Below are 12775 nucleotides of genomic sequence, written 5' to 3'. Positions count from 1 at the left end.
GTTGTTCAAGTACAGTTATCTCCATTTTCCCCTCACTACTACCCCCACCCCAGCCATCCTCACCTCCCACCCTCGATCCTACCCCCCTTTGGTTTTGTCCATGTGTCCTCTATAGAGGTTTCTGAAAACTCTTCCTCCTTTTCCCCCCATTATCCCCTCCCACCTCCCCTCTGGTTACTGTCCATTTGTTCTTAATTTCAATGTCTCTGGTTATATTTTTCTTGCTTGTTTTATTGATTCAGTTCCACTTAAAGTTGAGATCACATGGTATTTGTCTTTTATCACCTGGCTGATTTCACTTAGCATAATGCTCTCCAGTTCCATCCATGCTATCATAAAGGGTAGGAGCCCCTTCTTTCTTTCTGCTGCATAGCATTCCATTATGTAAATGTACCACAGTCTTTTGATCCATTCATTTACTGACCCTGAATAGCCACAGCAATTCTGAGAAAGAAGAACAAAGTAGGAAGGATCACAATGCCTGATATCAAACTGTATTACAAGGCCACTGTAATCAAAACAGCTGGTACTGGCATCAGAACAGACACAGACCAATGGAACATATAAGAGAGCCGAGAAATAAACCCAAGTCTCTATGGTCAATTAATATTCAACAAAGAGGGCAGAAGCATAAAATTGAGTAAAAATAGCCTCTTCAACCAATGGTGTTGGGAGCGCTAGACAGCTATATGCAAAAAAAATGAAACTCGATCACCAACTTACACCACACACAAAAACAAGTTCAAGGTAGATAAAAGACCTAAATATATGTTGTGATACATAAAAGTCCTAGAGGAGAACATAGGCAAGAAAATCTCAGATATTCCACGCAACAATATTTTCACCAATATGTCCCCTACAACAAGGGACATAGAGGAATGAATAGACAAATGGGACCTCATCAAAATAAAAAGCTATTGCACAGCTAAAGAAAACAGCACCAAAATGAAAAGAGAAACAACGGCATGGGAAAACATATTTGCAAATGATACCTTGGACAAGGGTTTGATCTCCAAAATATATAAAGTACTCACAGGACTCCACTCCAGGAAGAAGAACAACCCAATTAAAAACAGGCAAAGGACTTGAACAGACACTTCTCCAAGGAGGACATACAGAGGGCCCAGAGAAAAGATGCTCAGCATCACTACGCATCAGCAAGATCTAAATTAAAACCACAATGAGATACCACTTCACACCAGTCAGAATGGCCATCATAAACAACTCAACAAACAACAAGTGTTGGAGAGGATGTGGAGAAAAGGGAACCCTAATGCACTGTTGGTGGGAATGCAGACTGGTACAGCCACTGTGGAAACACTATGGAATTTCCTCAGAAAACTAAAAATGGACCTGTGTTTGACCTAGCAATTCCACTGTTGGGATTATACCCTAAGAACTCTGAAACACCAACCCAAAAGAATCTATGCACCCCAATGTTCATAGCAGCACAATTTACAATAGCCAAGTGCTAGAAGCAACCTAAGTGCCACCAATAAATGAATGGATCTTTTTGTAAACTTTAAATATTTGATTTGAGCAATTTGTGTGTCAAATAAGTATGCCCTGGATCTACACTCTAAATGCATAAAAATTACTTAAGACCCTACACTAGGAGTAATTATAATGATAGATATAAGGCAATGATGGGTGAGTGTTTACATGTCTCCTAAAACACTTCACTGCAGAAATACTTACCCTGCATTTTAGGACCTGTTTTGCAGTGAATCCAAAATTACTCCTAGCATCTCTCCTTGAAATCACTCACCATAATATTATGACATTTTACTTTTTAGAAAAAGAGGTACATTTCTAGTCTTATAAATATTATGAAGGAAATGGCAGAACAGTCACTCCATCTGGTCAAAAGGAGCTGTATTAACTGAAAACTAAAGACTGATGTTAAATGTTGCACTTCACCTATTCCACGGAGGTGAGTGTTAAATCGCAGAGTCTAGCTTCAGGCCCCACTTTTTGTGTTACAATGAGTCACTCTAAAGAGCAACACTGCTTGTTCTGTTGCAAAAGTCTTCTGTGTGCACATTTTAGCCTTCTTTACAAGGTGTGAATTGAAATTCAACTAGCTGAGAAGTTTTAAATAACTTTAACCAATTAGGTAATAAGAAAAGATATTCAGAGTATAGGAAACTAATCCTCTTGAAAAATAGGATACTTAGAATGTTCCCTAAGAAACTCTTTCCAACCTCTGAAAACTAGTTTTGGTAACTTTCCCGAATTGTCTCCTGAGCTGACCAAATAATCAAAAGCAGAAAAAGGGACCCTCCTGATATCACATATGTTAATCAACAGAGTCTGTGTTTTACTCACTTCTGCTGCCTCATCAGAGCGATCTGGGTTATGTTACTGCCTAAAGAGTGTATTTTAGTTGAGGCCTTCCAACTGATTTGGGGAGTGTCAACCTCTAAATTGCAATAGATGAAAGACATGTAAAAAGAGCTGAGATGAATGAATGTGAGATAGTATGAGTTTAAAATAAAAAGAATCAAATAAATGAAGGAAAATAGTAGTTAAGGACAAACAAATTATCCACTTTGGAATTTCATGGGTTTATAGGGATTATAGTTCTGACTATTTTTGCCCAAAATTTTATTCTTCTTTTATATTTGAATATGTCCTTATCTCATTATAGAACACATTACTAAGAATTTGAAGCTGTCTGTCAGCCATAGACAGGGAGAACAAATTGCTTTTGAGTGTCTGATGTTTGCATTTTTCCCTTCATTTTATGTCTATAAATCAAAGCTATGTCAAGTGTACTAGTTTTCCCTTAACATGAAGTAGAGTAACTGAATGAACAACCATCTAAAAATAGTACATCAGGTTTTAAAAAATGGCTTGCCAAATGAAAAACAATGAACACTTGTAACTTATTATCCTGTCTTTCTCAATAACAGCATGCTACAATAGATCATTTTTCTTCCTCATATAATGAAATAATTTCCAATTGCCAGGTTTGTTCTAAATAGTATGCTCTCTGTAGCATGTTGTGTTTAAAGTTTTGGCAAAATAAACTTAGACTGGAACATTCTTTACTGAAGTACCTTACTTTTGAAGAGCCGATGAGAGTTTAGCTGAGAGTCACAGTCCTCCTTTCTTCCCAGTTGTGTCTGACACAAGCCACACACTCCCATTTTGTTGTTCCGGCTGACCCAGCCCAGGAAGGAGTTCCTATCAAAACGGAAGAGTTTAGAAGAGGTTGAACAGCTGAGATAAAAAATCACTGCACAATTTGTCTCCGTGGCTGCTGTTGTCTTATCCATCTTCCTCCATGACTTCGTCCATTGCCTAAAGATCAATTGGTTTTTGAGATTCAGTGCAGGCTTTTGAACAATACCTTGGCTTGTCCTTGCATCGTGTATCCCTCCAAGTTTTTTACTCTGGCCTGGACCTCTGACCATCTGATGTCCTCTGCTGTGATTGATTCTACCCATGCTGCTTCTCACATTCCCGTTTTCACCACCCTACTTTTTGACGTGGGTCATCCTGGAGGCTTGAATTCAGTCTGACCCTGAGTAACTCTGGGAAACTATGATTAGTGGCAATGTCCCTGGCTCTCTCCCTTGTGACTGCCCAGCCTGTCTGTCTTTCTCTCGGTAACTCAACTTCAGTATGCTTAAGTGAGGCGTTCTTAAAAACTCATAGTTTAGAGCTACAACTGCAAAGATTCTGTACTGCCTGGTCTGGTTTGCTTCCCAGAAATCTACCTTTTGCCAAACTGAATGGTTCTGTGATCCAATGGCCATGTTTTAACAAGCTTCTCCCTTCTTTTTGTATATACTCCAGTACCTTAAATAAGGAAAAGGGAAGAAGGGATTCAGGCAATGCCAAGTGGTCTTTTGGATTCAATGGCAGAGGTTTTGCTTAGTCTGGGAATCCTGTACTTAGAATTAGCTTTCGTGAGAGCATAATGCAGCCTCAAAGTCTTACCTTCTTTCTGTGACCATTGGAGAGCGGGGCTAGGTTCATATCTTGATTCAGGCTACTCTGGGTACCTGCTTTCTTCTTCCCACCCTTCGAGAAACCTAATTCAGCCTCCCTCCCTCCATATGTATCTGCATGTACATAAGTATTATTCTGTCTGCCAATTATCTTCCCCATGGCACTCCTGCATCTCGCTTCTGTTATATTCCATCCCTCTTCATATAAACCTTCACGATTCTGGAAAACAATAGTTAGAAATGCTGTTTATCAGATAATAACTTCCATTTTATACCCTACTGCAGAAATCTCTTCCAACATTAGAGACACATATCCTGGAAACATGTCAGGAAGTAATATTGGAAGGAAAATAAGAAAGTGAATAAAATGCACATTAGTATGGTATACATTTTAGGTAAAATCTAAGAATTTTTCTGATAAAATTGTTCAGGTATATAAATCTACATTCTTATTAATGTATCTATTTTAAACATATTAAACTAAGTGCTTTTATTTTTTATTAGGTAGTTCAATATTTAGTCATTTCCATTCAATACCTACTGTGAGCCAAGTAGAGAGAGAAAATAAGGACAAAGCAGACACAATCCCTGATTTTGTGGAGGTTAAATTTTAATGGTCACAAGGATAGTAAACAAATTACCATATGAACAATTATGACATGGAAAATACAATATATCTTCCATTAAATCATGACATATAATACTCTAAACTACTCACACCAGCATATAAATTAATGACAGCATAAAATCCAAATCCGAAACCACGGCCTTATTTCAAATGCTGCTCCTGTCTTAACCTGTAAGATCTTGGGCAAGTTGCTTAACCTAAATTTGCTAGAATATACTTATCTTTAAAATGTAGCTGATAATAGTACCTACTTCATAGGGTTGCTTAAGGCATAAATGACTCAATATATATAACATTCTAAAAATGAATACCTACCTGAGTGTTCATTGTTAAAGATATCATTACCCATTTTGTTTTTGAACAGGTTATGTTAGAAAATACTTCCATCTCTTGCACATTCCTCATAGACCCACTTATAACAAGTGTAGCGCTCAGCCATGAGAACAGCCATACAGGGTCGGAGGTAGCCTCTCATGGCCCTTGCCTCTCTCTCTGTAGTCTCGACCATTCCGTCTTATTTCTTCAGTCTGCCTCACAATGATCTTATGACATTGCTTTGGCTTATCACTTATTTTTCTTTTTTGAAAAGCCCAGTTTGTCAGTATTCATATTAATTGTAAACTATCAACTCTTGTTCTAGACTGTACTTTTTTCTGTCATTGAAACCCAGGATCACGTTAGCTTTATTTTCTTTTAACTTTTTGTTTGCATTTATGTTACACTGTTCACAAAAATAAAATTTATAGTCAGCAATAACTTCTGAGTCTCTTTCCCTGTATTAACATGCCTTTTTAACCTCTTTTATACCTGGATAGTTCATATTTTAGGGTCATTTTCAGGATTTTACATTATCGGTTACCATTCGAATTTTCTTTTCAAACGCTTCCATGTCAACCTGCGGAGTAGGTCAGTGTACACACCAGTTGATATATTCCTCTAATTGAGTTTTTTGTTATGAAACCATGTTAGATTATTACAGTAAGATTGTAAGTCATGAGTATTTTATCAAATTAAACATATTTTCTGTTGATTAAAGTTTATATTTTTATTTAAAAAATATAGAACAGGTAAAAAAGTGTTAAGTTTTCATTCTTAAGCCAAGAAATCTAGATTGAGAGAGTAGAATGTCATCTTCAGCATAACGGTGTAGTCCAAAATTTATAGTGTTATAGCCATAATGGATCTCCTACAAGGTCGCTGTGGCAATATTACAAAATACGACTAGTGTGCACAAAAGAATGAGATGTCCACCGCGGTTTGTAAATAAGCAGGTGTTCTCCAAAAATAATTTGACTGCTTGTTGCAAGAAAATTCTTCATTTATCATATTTTAATTGTTTTGTGCATATCTTTTATAAACACCACTAATTTCATCATGATCTTATTTATTTCAAAACACTAAAAATGGACTTTAATATATGTGGTGCCAAATTCAAGGGATTGTTCAAATAACTGAAATATTATCATAAAGTACATGTGGCATAGTAGAATTTCTGGGCTTTATTTTAGGAAAATTGATTTGCAATTATGGACTCATAATTTGATATTTGATGAATGAAATATTGGGAGATTATAGGGATTTTGAAAGTTTTCTTTGATCGTAACCCACAGAAGTAAATGTGTTAGCTCACCACTTAGGTTAACTCAAGATTTATTTAGAATAAAGAAACACAAATGGTAAAATAAAAAGGCAAGATGCATATGTATGTCCCTGTAAGCAACAAGAAAAAGGCAAAACAATAAGAGAAAATGATTTCTATATTGTTTAGGAAAAACAGCCAAATCAAAAATGGAATATGATTTATGAAAATTAGTATGAATATAATTCTACTTATGAGTATCTAGGGATAAACAAGACCATTGCTGTGACTTTTATAGTGTTATCAGTACAACTTTTTGAAATAAAACCTTTGAAAGTGTGCTCTGGGGCTAAATAAGGAGGTATAATATATTTATATTACATACAACATATTAATATTTATTTTATCTACGGGTTATATGCACATTAAATCAGATATGACGTACATAAACATGCGTGCAGTTTTGTTTTGAGTGGAGTACTCTGCCTCAATCAGTGGAGAGTAGGGTACTGGTATCAGTGCCCTGTCCCACCGGGACTCTAAATATTTCTCCCCATTGCCTCTTGGCACTGGATTACCAAGAAAAACTTAACACGGTTGAGCACTGGCTTGAACAATGTTTTATCACATAGAGAAGAGAGATCAGCTTTAGTATTACAGTGTGCTTAGGTCCACCGTGACCAGCCGGTCTGTCCCAGTGAACACTGCAGGGCAGGTTTCCTACTCACAGCCCACTCCCCACAGAGGTCATGTAACAGTGAGGCTGGCCGGGTGCTGCGCGATGCACAGGCTTCACGCAGAGACAAAGCAGCATTTACTGAGCCTGACATGGGGAGAGATGTTTCCACACAAGGTAATAAGCCCAAGGACAGGCTATGTGAGCTCTTTATCTATTAATAAAGAAGTGTCGAAAACCCACTCATGACCTGTTCTTCCTACGTGGCTAAGTGGGAGCTGAGAAACTGCATGCACAAGTCTGCATTCCCCAATATTTTGTACATAAATAGAAAAATGATGAGTGGTAAACCAAGGTTGAAATCAATAGTTAATAGTCGGGCATGTATATGTGTTTAAGTAACTGTGGTCACACAAAGGGAATACATCAGGACTGACAATAATAAAACAGGCACTACCGAGGTTATCAGCTACAGAGGTTACAAAAACAGTCATTGCTGGTAAATTAGGATCGTCCTTCTCCACTTGTCTTGGATACCATCTTCCTCACCCACCCCCTCATGGCAATCATTACTTTTCTGTGTTAATCTCTCTTTTCATTTTCTGAATGCATTAATGTGGGTGAATTATTTACCCTGCCAGTTGTTAAACTTAACATGAATAAAATCATATCATAAGTATATCTCCATGACTACTTCATTGTAACATTATTATTGATACTATTTATGTCAATGTATACAATATTTAATTTCTGTCATTCTTGTATAGTAGTCAATTAAAGATGCTATATTTTAGGTACACACTTTACCATTGATGGACATTTTATTTGCCATTAGTTTAAAATAATAAAGTTTAAACAAGATTGTTTGGTTTTTTAAATGTATTTATCTCCCGGTGCTCATGTTCAAGAATTTCTTTTTCTTCTTTTTTAAAGATTTTATTTATTTATTTATTTTTAGAGAGAGGGGAAGGGAGGGAGAAAGAGAGGGAGAGAAACATCAATGTGTGGTTGCCTCTCACACGCCCCCTACTGGGGGACCTGGCCTGCAACCCAGGCATGTACCCTGACTGGGAATCGAACCCAGAACCCTTTGCTTCACTGGCCTGCGCTCAATCCACTGAGCCACACCAGCCAGGGCTCAAGAATTTCTTTGGGATATAAATCTAGGAGTGGGATTGGTTGTAGGACATATGAATGTTCAAATTTCTTAGGTAATGAAAACATCTTTCCAAAGCTATTGTTCAAATAAATGCTCTTTCCAGCAGTGAATGAGAATGTCAGCTTATCCTTCCCAATATTCAGTATTGACTAGATTTTGTATTTTTGTAAATCTAGTAATTTTGCAATGGTATCCATTATAACTTTAATGTGAATTTTTAACTGCTCTTTTCATACATAAGGGCCATTTGGGTCACTTTTTAAATGAAATATTTATTCATGAGCTTTACCCATTAAAATATCTTTTGTTAGCTATATTACTTTAGGTCAGTAGTATGCTGCCTTTATATTGTTTTACCATTAATAATACTCCTATAATATCTTCTTCTTCTGGTTTGTGACTTCTGTTTTCATCCTTTTTATGATATTTGATGAAAATAAGTTATTACTATAGTTGGAATTAACAGTCTGCTTCTACATAGTTCATAACTGTGTGATCATGCATGTCATGGTGATAAATATATTCTCTGTTGTCTCCTAAAATTTTATCTTTTAGATTTATAATCAAAGGCTTAATTCACCTACAATAGATTTTTGTGATTGTGTATATTTGGAATTCAATTTAATTTTTTTCCTGTGGACAGCCAGTTATCCTACCTTTATTTACTGGGAAGTCCATCTCTTCCTTTACTGACTGACGGTAAATATCAAGATTCCATATATGCCTATTTTTCTTGTTTTCTGTATGACATTCCATATGTAAGTTTATCTATGTAAGTAATAACACTACTGTCTAAAATGGAATAAGTTTTTATATTTAGTAGTATAAATTGGACTTTTGTCCATGTATGTTTTAGAATAATTTTGTCAAATTCAATGGAACACACCAATGGGATTTTCACTGAGATCATATTGAATCTTAGATCAGTTTGTTGATATTTCATATCATTGTAATATTTATTAATTAAGCAAAAATTGTACTGTATGTTTTCCCATTTATTTAAATATTCTTTAATATCTTTCCTTAAAGCATTTTTAGTTCTTCCATAAAGATCATGTGTATCTTTCTTAAAAAATTATGTCTATGTCTATGTACTTACTGATTTTTATTATTATTGTAACTGGTTTTATCAATATTTTTGCTAATGTTATAAATATTTTTAAAAAGCGACTTTAAAAAATTCATCAATATTGCTGTGCCATTATTTTTCATAAATATTAATTTATCATATTGTTCATAGGTTCTTTTGGCTTTCAATTTTTTAAATGTTAATAATACATAAAATACTTTTATACACACATATTTCTACTTCACTGAAATATTAATATTTTACTTTTGATTTCCTTAAACTAGTGTTCCTCAAGTGTATCTAAACCAATCTTCCTATTGAAAAAAACTTTCATTATACTTAAAGGATATTCATACTTAATATAACCTTACTGCATTTATTATTTAAAAGTTAAATTCATTGTCATCCTTCTATATGGAAAAAGAAATAATAGGGAAATTATATGTGATAATAAATGTACTTAATTTAATATATAAATTCTCAGGCAAGATACAGTGGGAAACCTAATCAATTATTAAGATGCTGGCCCTGACCTTGTGAATCCAATGGCAATATATGACAGCTCAAATCATCAGTAGATATTTTGTATTGGTGACTTAAATACAAAAAACTTGATGATTCTTGGTGATTTGATAGTCTGAAACTATGTCAGGTAACATTCAATCATGAAAAATATAAACTTTCCTCATTTACATCGTGTTGCAGTTTAGATTTGTTTAAATAACATACACTTCTGTGTGCGTGTGTGCGTGTGTGTGTTGGTCAGTGACCTGAAATTTCATTGTAGGTAGTGCTTTTTAAAGGTGGGCTGTTTTCTGAATCAATGGTTGGTGGGCATTTTTAAAGCTGTTTTATTATTAGCACTATTACAGATGGCCCCATCCTCCCCATTTGCCCACCTGCACCCACCCCCGGCCCCGCTTCTCTCTGGCCACCACCACACTATTGTCTGTGTCCATGGTTATGCATGCATGTTCTTTGGCTAGGAGGACATTCTCAAGCCATGCTTTGACACACATTACAGGGCATATGTTCTCCTTGGTTCTTTCCATTAAATTCTAATAGTCCCTCCCTATTATTTAATAATGAAAATGTGCTCCCAGAAATTCTCAAGGAGAGACTCCCTCTAGGGGTGACTACTGCCCCTTTTGGGAGCAGCCACAATGCTCTGCGGCTGGGATGCGGATGCACTTCATGGAAAAGGGATTTGCGTGCTGCTGAAACAGGGCCACCACCAATATTTACTCCATAAATCCAAACACGGGGAGACCAAATTGACCTCTTAGCAGTCCTGTATTAAAATATAAATAAAACATGATTTGTTACCTTACTCTGTAAGTCTATGAGATAAATAGAAAGCCTGAGACATTTCCAGCCAAATTCCTCATCAAAAGATACTGTGAAATATATAGGACTGTGTTTTTCATATTATCAGCACAGTAAGTGCAGTGGCGCACTGTGCAGGAATCTTCTTGTATCTCTACACAGTTCAGGTTGATAGTATTCTACCAAAATGTACATCAGGAAAAGAGAATTTATGAGAAGACTAAAGAATGATGCATGAACAATATTTAATAGTTTGAGTTGATCCAAGGATGTCATCTAGAATATTAAGATAAAAATGGAATTCTAAAAAATAAAAGATAAGGATGAGTGCCTATATTGAGGCAGTTTTCTATGAATGTGATTTGTTTATTTATAGTTTTCATTTGGGCAAAATAAAAGATAGGGCAGCTGAGAGATTCTATTCTCCTGAAAAATACTGGGATTGTTATTATTCTGAGTTGTAAACCGAAAGTATAATAATAAAGAATTGAAACCTGGTTCAATTACAGTTTTTTCTCTTAGAGAAAAATTTTTAGAAGTCAATCTCTGAAGCCACAGTGATCAGCATAATTTACTTGGTAAAATCAAATTACGATATGCCTATAGCAGATAAATTTATAGAGGTATTCCTATGTTAAATACAAAATCATTTTGTGTTATGGTTATAAATTCAACCAATTTTGAAGTAATCTCTGGAGCATAGATTCACGCCTGTAGAGTGTCCTACCTATTACTGCTCCTAAATCATTTTAGTTTTCTTTTAACCTTCCTTTACACAAGCAATCTGCAGACTCTAGGAAATGAGATTCATTTTTTTCCTTTCAACATACTATATGCACGTAGGCGCACCAGAGCCATATCATTATATCTAGAATGACCAGGGTTTTCTCTGAGAATAGTAATTCAAGATGTTATTTGAAGAACTAAGAAAAACGCTGATGAATTTTCACATGATCGTATTCTGTTTCCTTGCTCTGAAAATATATAAAACAGCTCTATTCCAGCTCCATAGTTTATCCCATAGAATAGAATCACTAAAAGATGCTGCAAAAATAATACTAAGTTATTCACTTTAATACTGATTGGCCATGATTGCAAGAAATGTTAATTGAGCCTCCATAGAGGAATACATAGACAATTGATATCATACAGATACAAATAAAATACACAAAACATGAGAGAGAAGGACAAAATGTGGCCTACTCAGTACTCCAAAAACTAAAATTCCCTGATTCATCCACTAGAATTCAGTTTGTAGTTAAAATTGTCAAGGCTCACTGAATACCATGTTATGTTAGGTATTCTGTTAATAATTGCCTTTAAAAAATGGTTGAAGTTATCTGTTACTAGTAAATATGCTTTCCTATAATAAATTCTATAATCTTTTGAAATTCAATCTCAGCATCTCTTATTGGGAGTCTCTAACAAGCATACTTAAAATGGCTTTCATATAATATGTATGTTTTCTTTCTTTACCATTTTTTTATAGTTGTTCAAATACAGTTGTCTCCATTTTCCTGCTACCACTTTCCCTTGTTCCACTCAGCCCCACCTCCCACCCTCCATCTTTCCCCACTTTGACTTTGTCCATGGGTCCTTTATACGTGTTCCTTTACATAACATGTATGTTTTATGGTTGATGACACAACATGAGCATAACTTAAGTTATTACATGTAATATTGTTTTCTGTGTAAAACACTTATTCAAATGAATATTCCCTATTTAGTATTTTAAAGTATAAGTTGGGTCATTCATCTGTTGAAAACAATTGCCAGAATGACTGTGAAAATGAAATAGAGCCCAGACTTCCTAGGATGGAATTGAAAGCCCTGCACATCAAACCACCACTTCCAGCAGCCACTCCCTCCCCCTTTCTAGAGGCTCTGTATTCTTCTTCTCTGCCCTGACCTCAGCGGATCAATTCTTGATTCCCCAAACTGTCTGAATTTTCTCATCTCCATGTCCTGCTCAATTCATTCTAATGTAACAACTCAAAAAAATAAACTCCTATTTTGTATTATATCCTAAAGGAAGAAAATCCAGACCACCCAGTAACCAAGGTCCATTAGAGGTACAAGTAAGCAGACAACTGCAATTGTCATTGGAGTTAAGAAATGTGCTTAGGGTAACATATAAACAAGTATATCCTATTTAAGGACAAAGACTACCTCTGTCCTCAATGGGAGCTGCATTAAGGCTAATGAATCAGCAATGTCAAACTTACTTTAGAAAGAGCTTCTTAGCATTTGCAGTTTTATGCAAGCTGGTTTTGAAGTTGAGTAAAAATCATGGTCATAAATAATGAGCAAAAGGTCACTCCATACCGAAGGTGAAGCCTAGAGGCGATTATGGTGGGAAACTGCAAGTTGTTTGGTATT

The sequence above is a fragment of the Desmodus rotundus genome, chromosome 2 (assembly GCF_022682495.2).
Source record: "Desmodus rotundus isolate HL8 chromosome 2, HLdesRot8A.1, whole genome shotgun sequence".
Taxonomy (NCBI): Eukaryota; Metazoa; Chordata; class Mammalia; order Chiroptera; family Phyllostomidae; genus Desmodus; species Desmodus rotundus.
The sequence above is the reverse complement of the archived record's forward strand: the minus strand, read 5'-3'. Positions refer to the sequence as shown.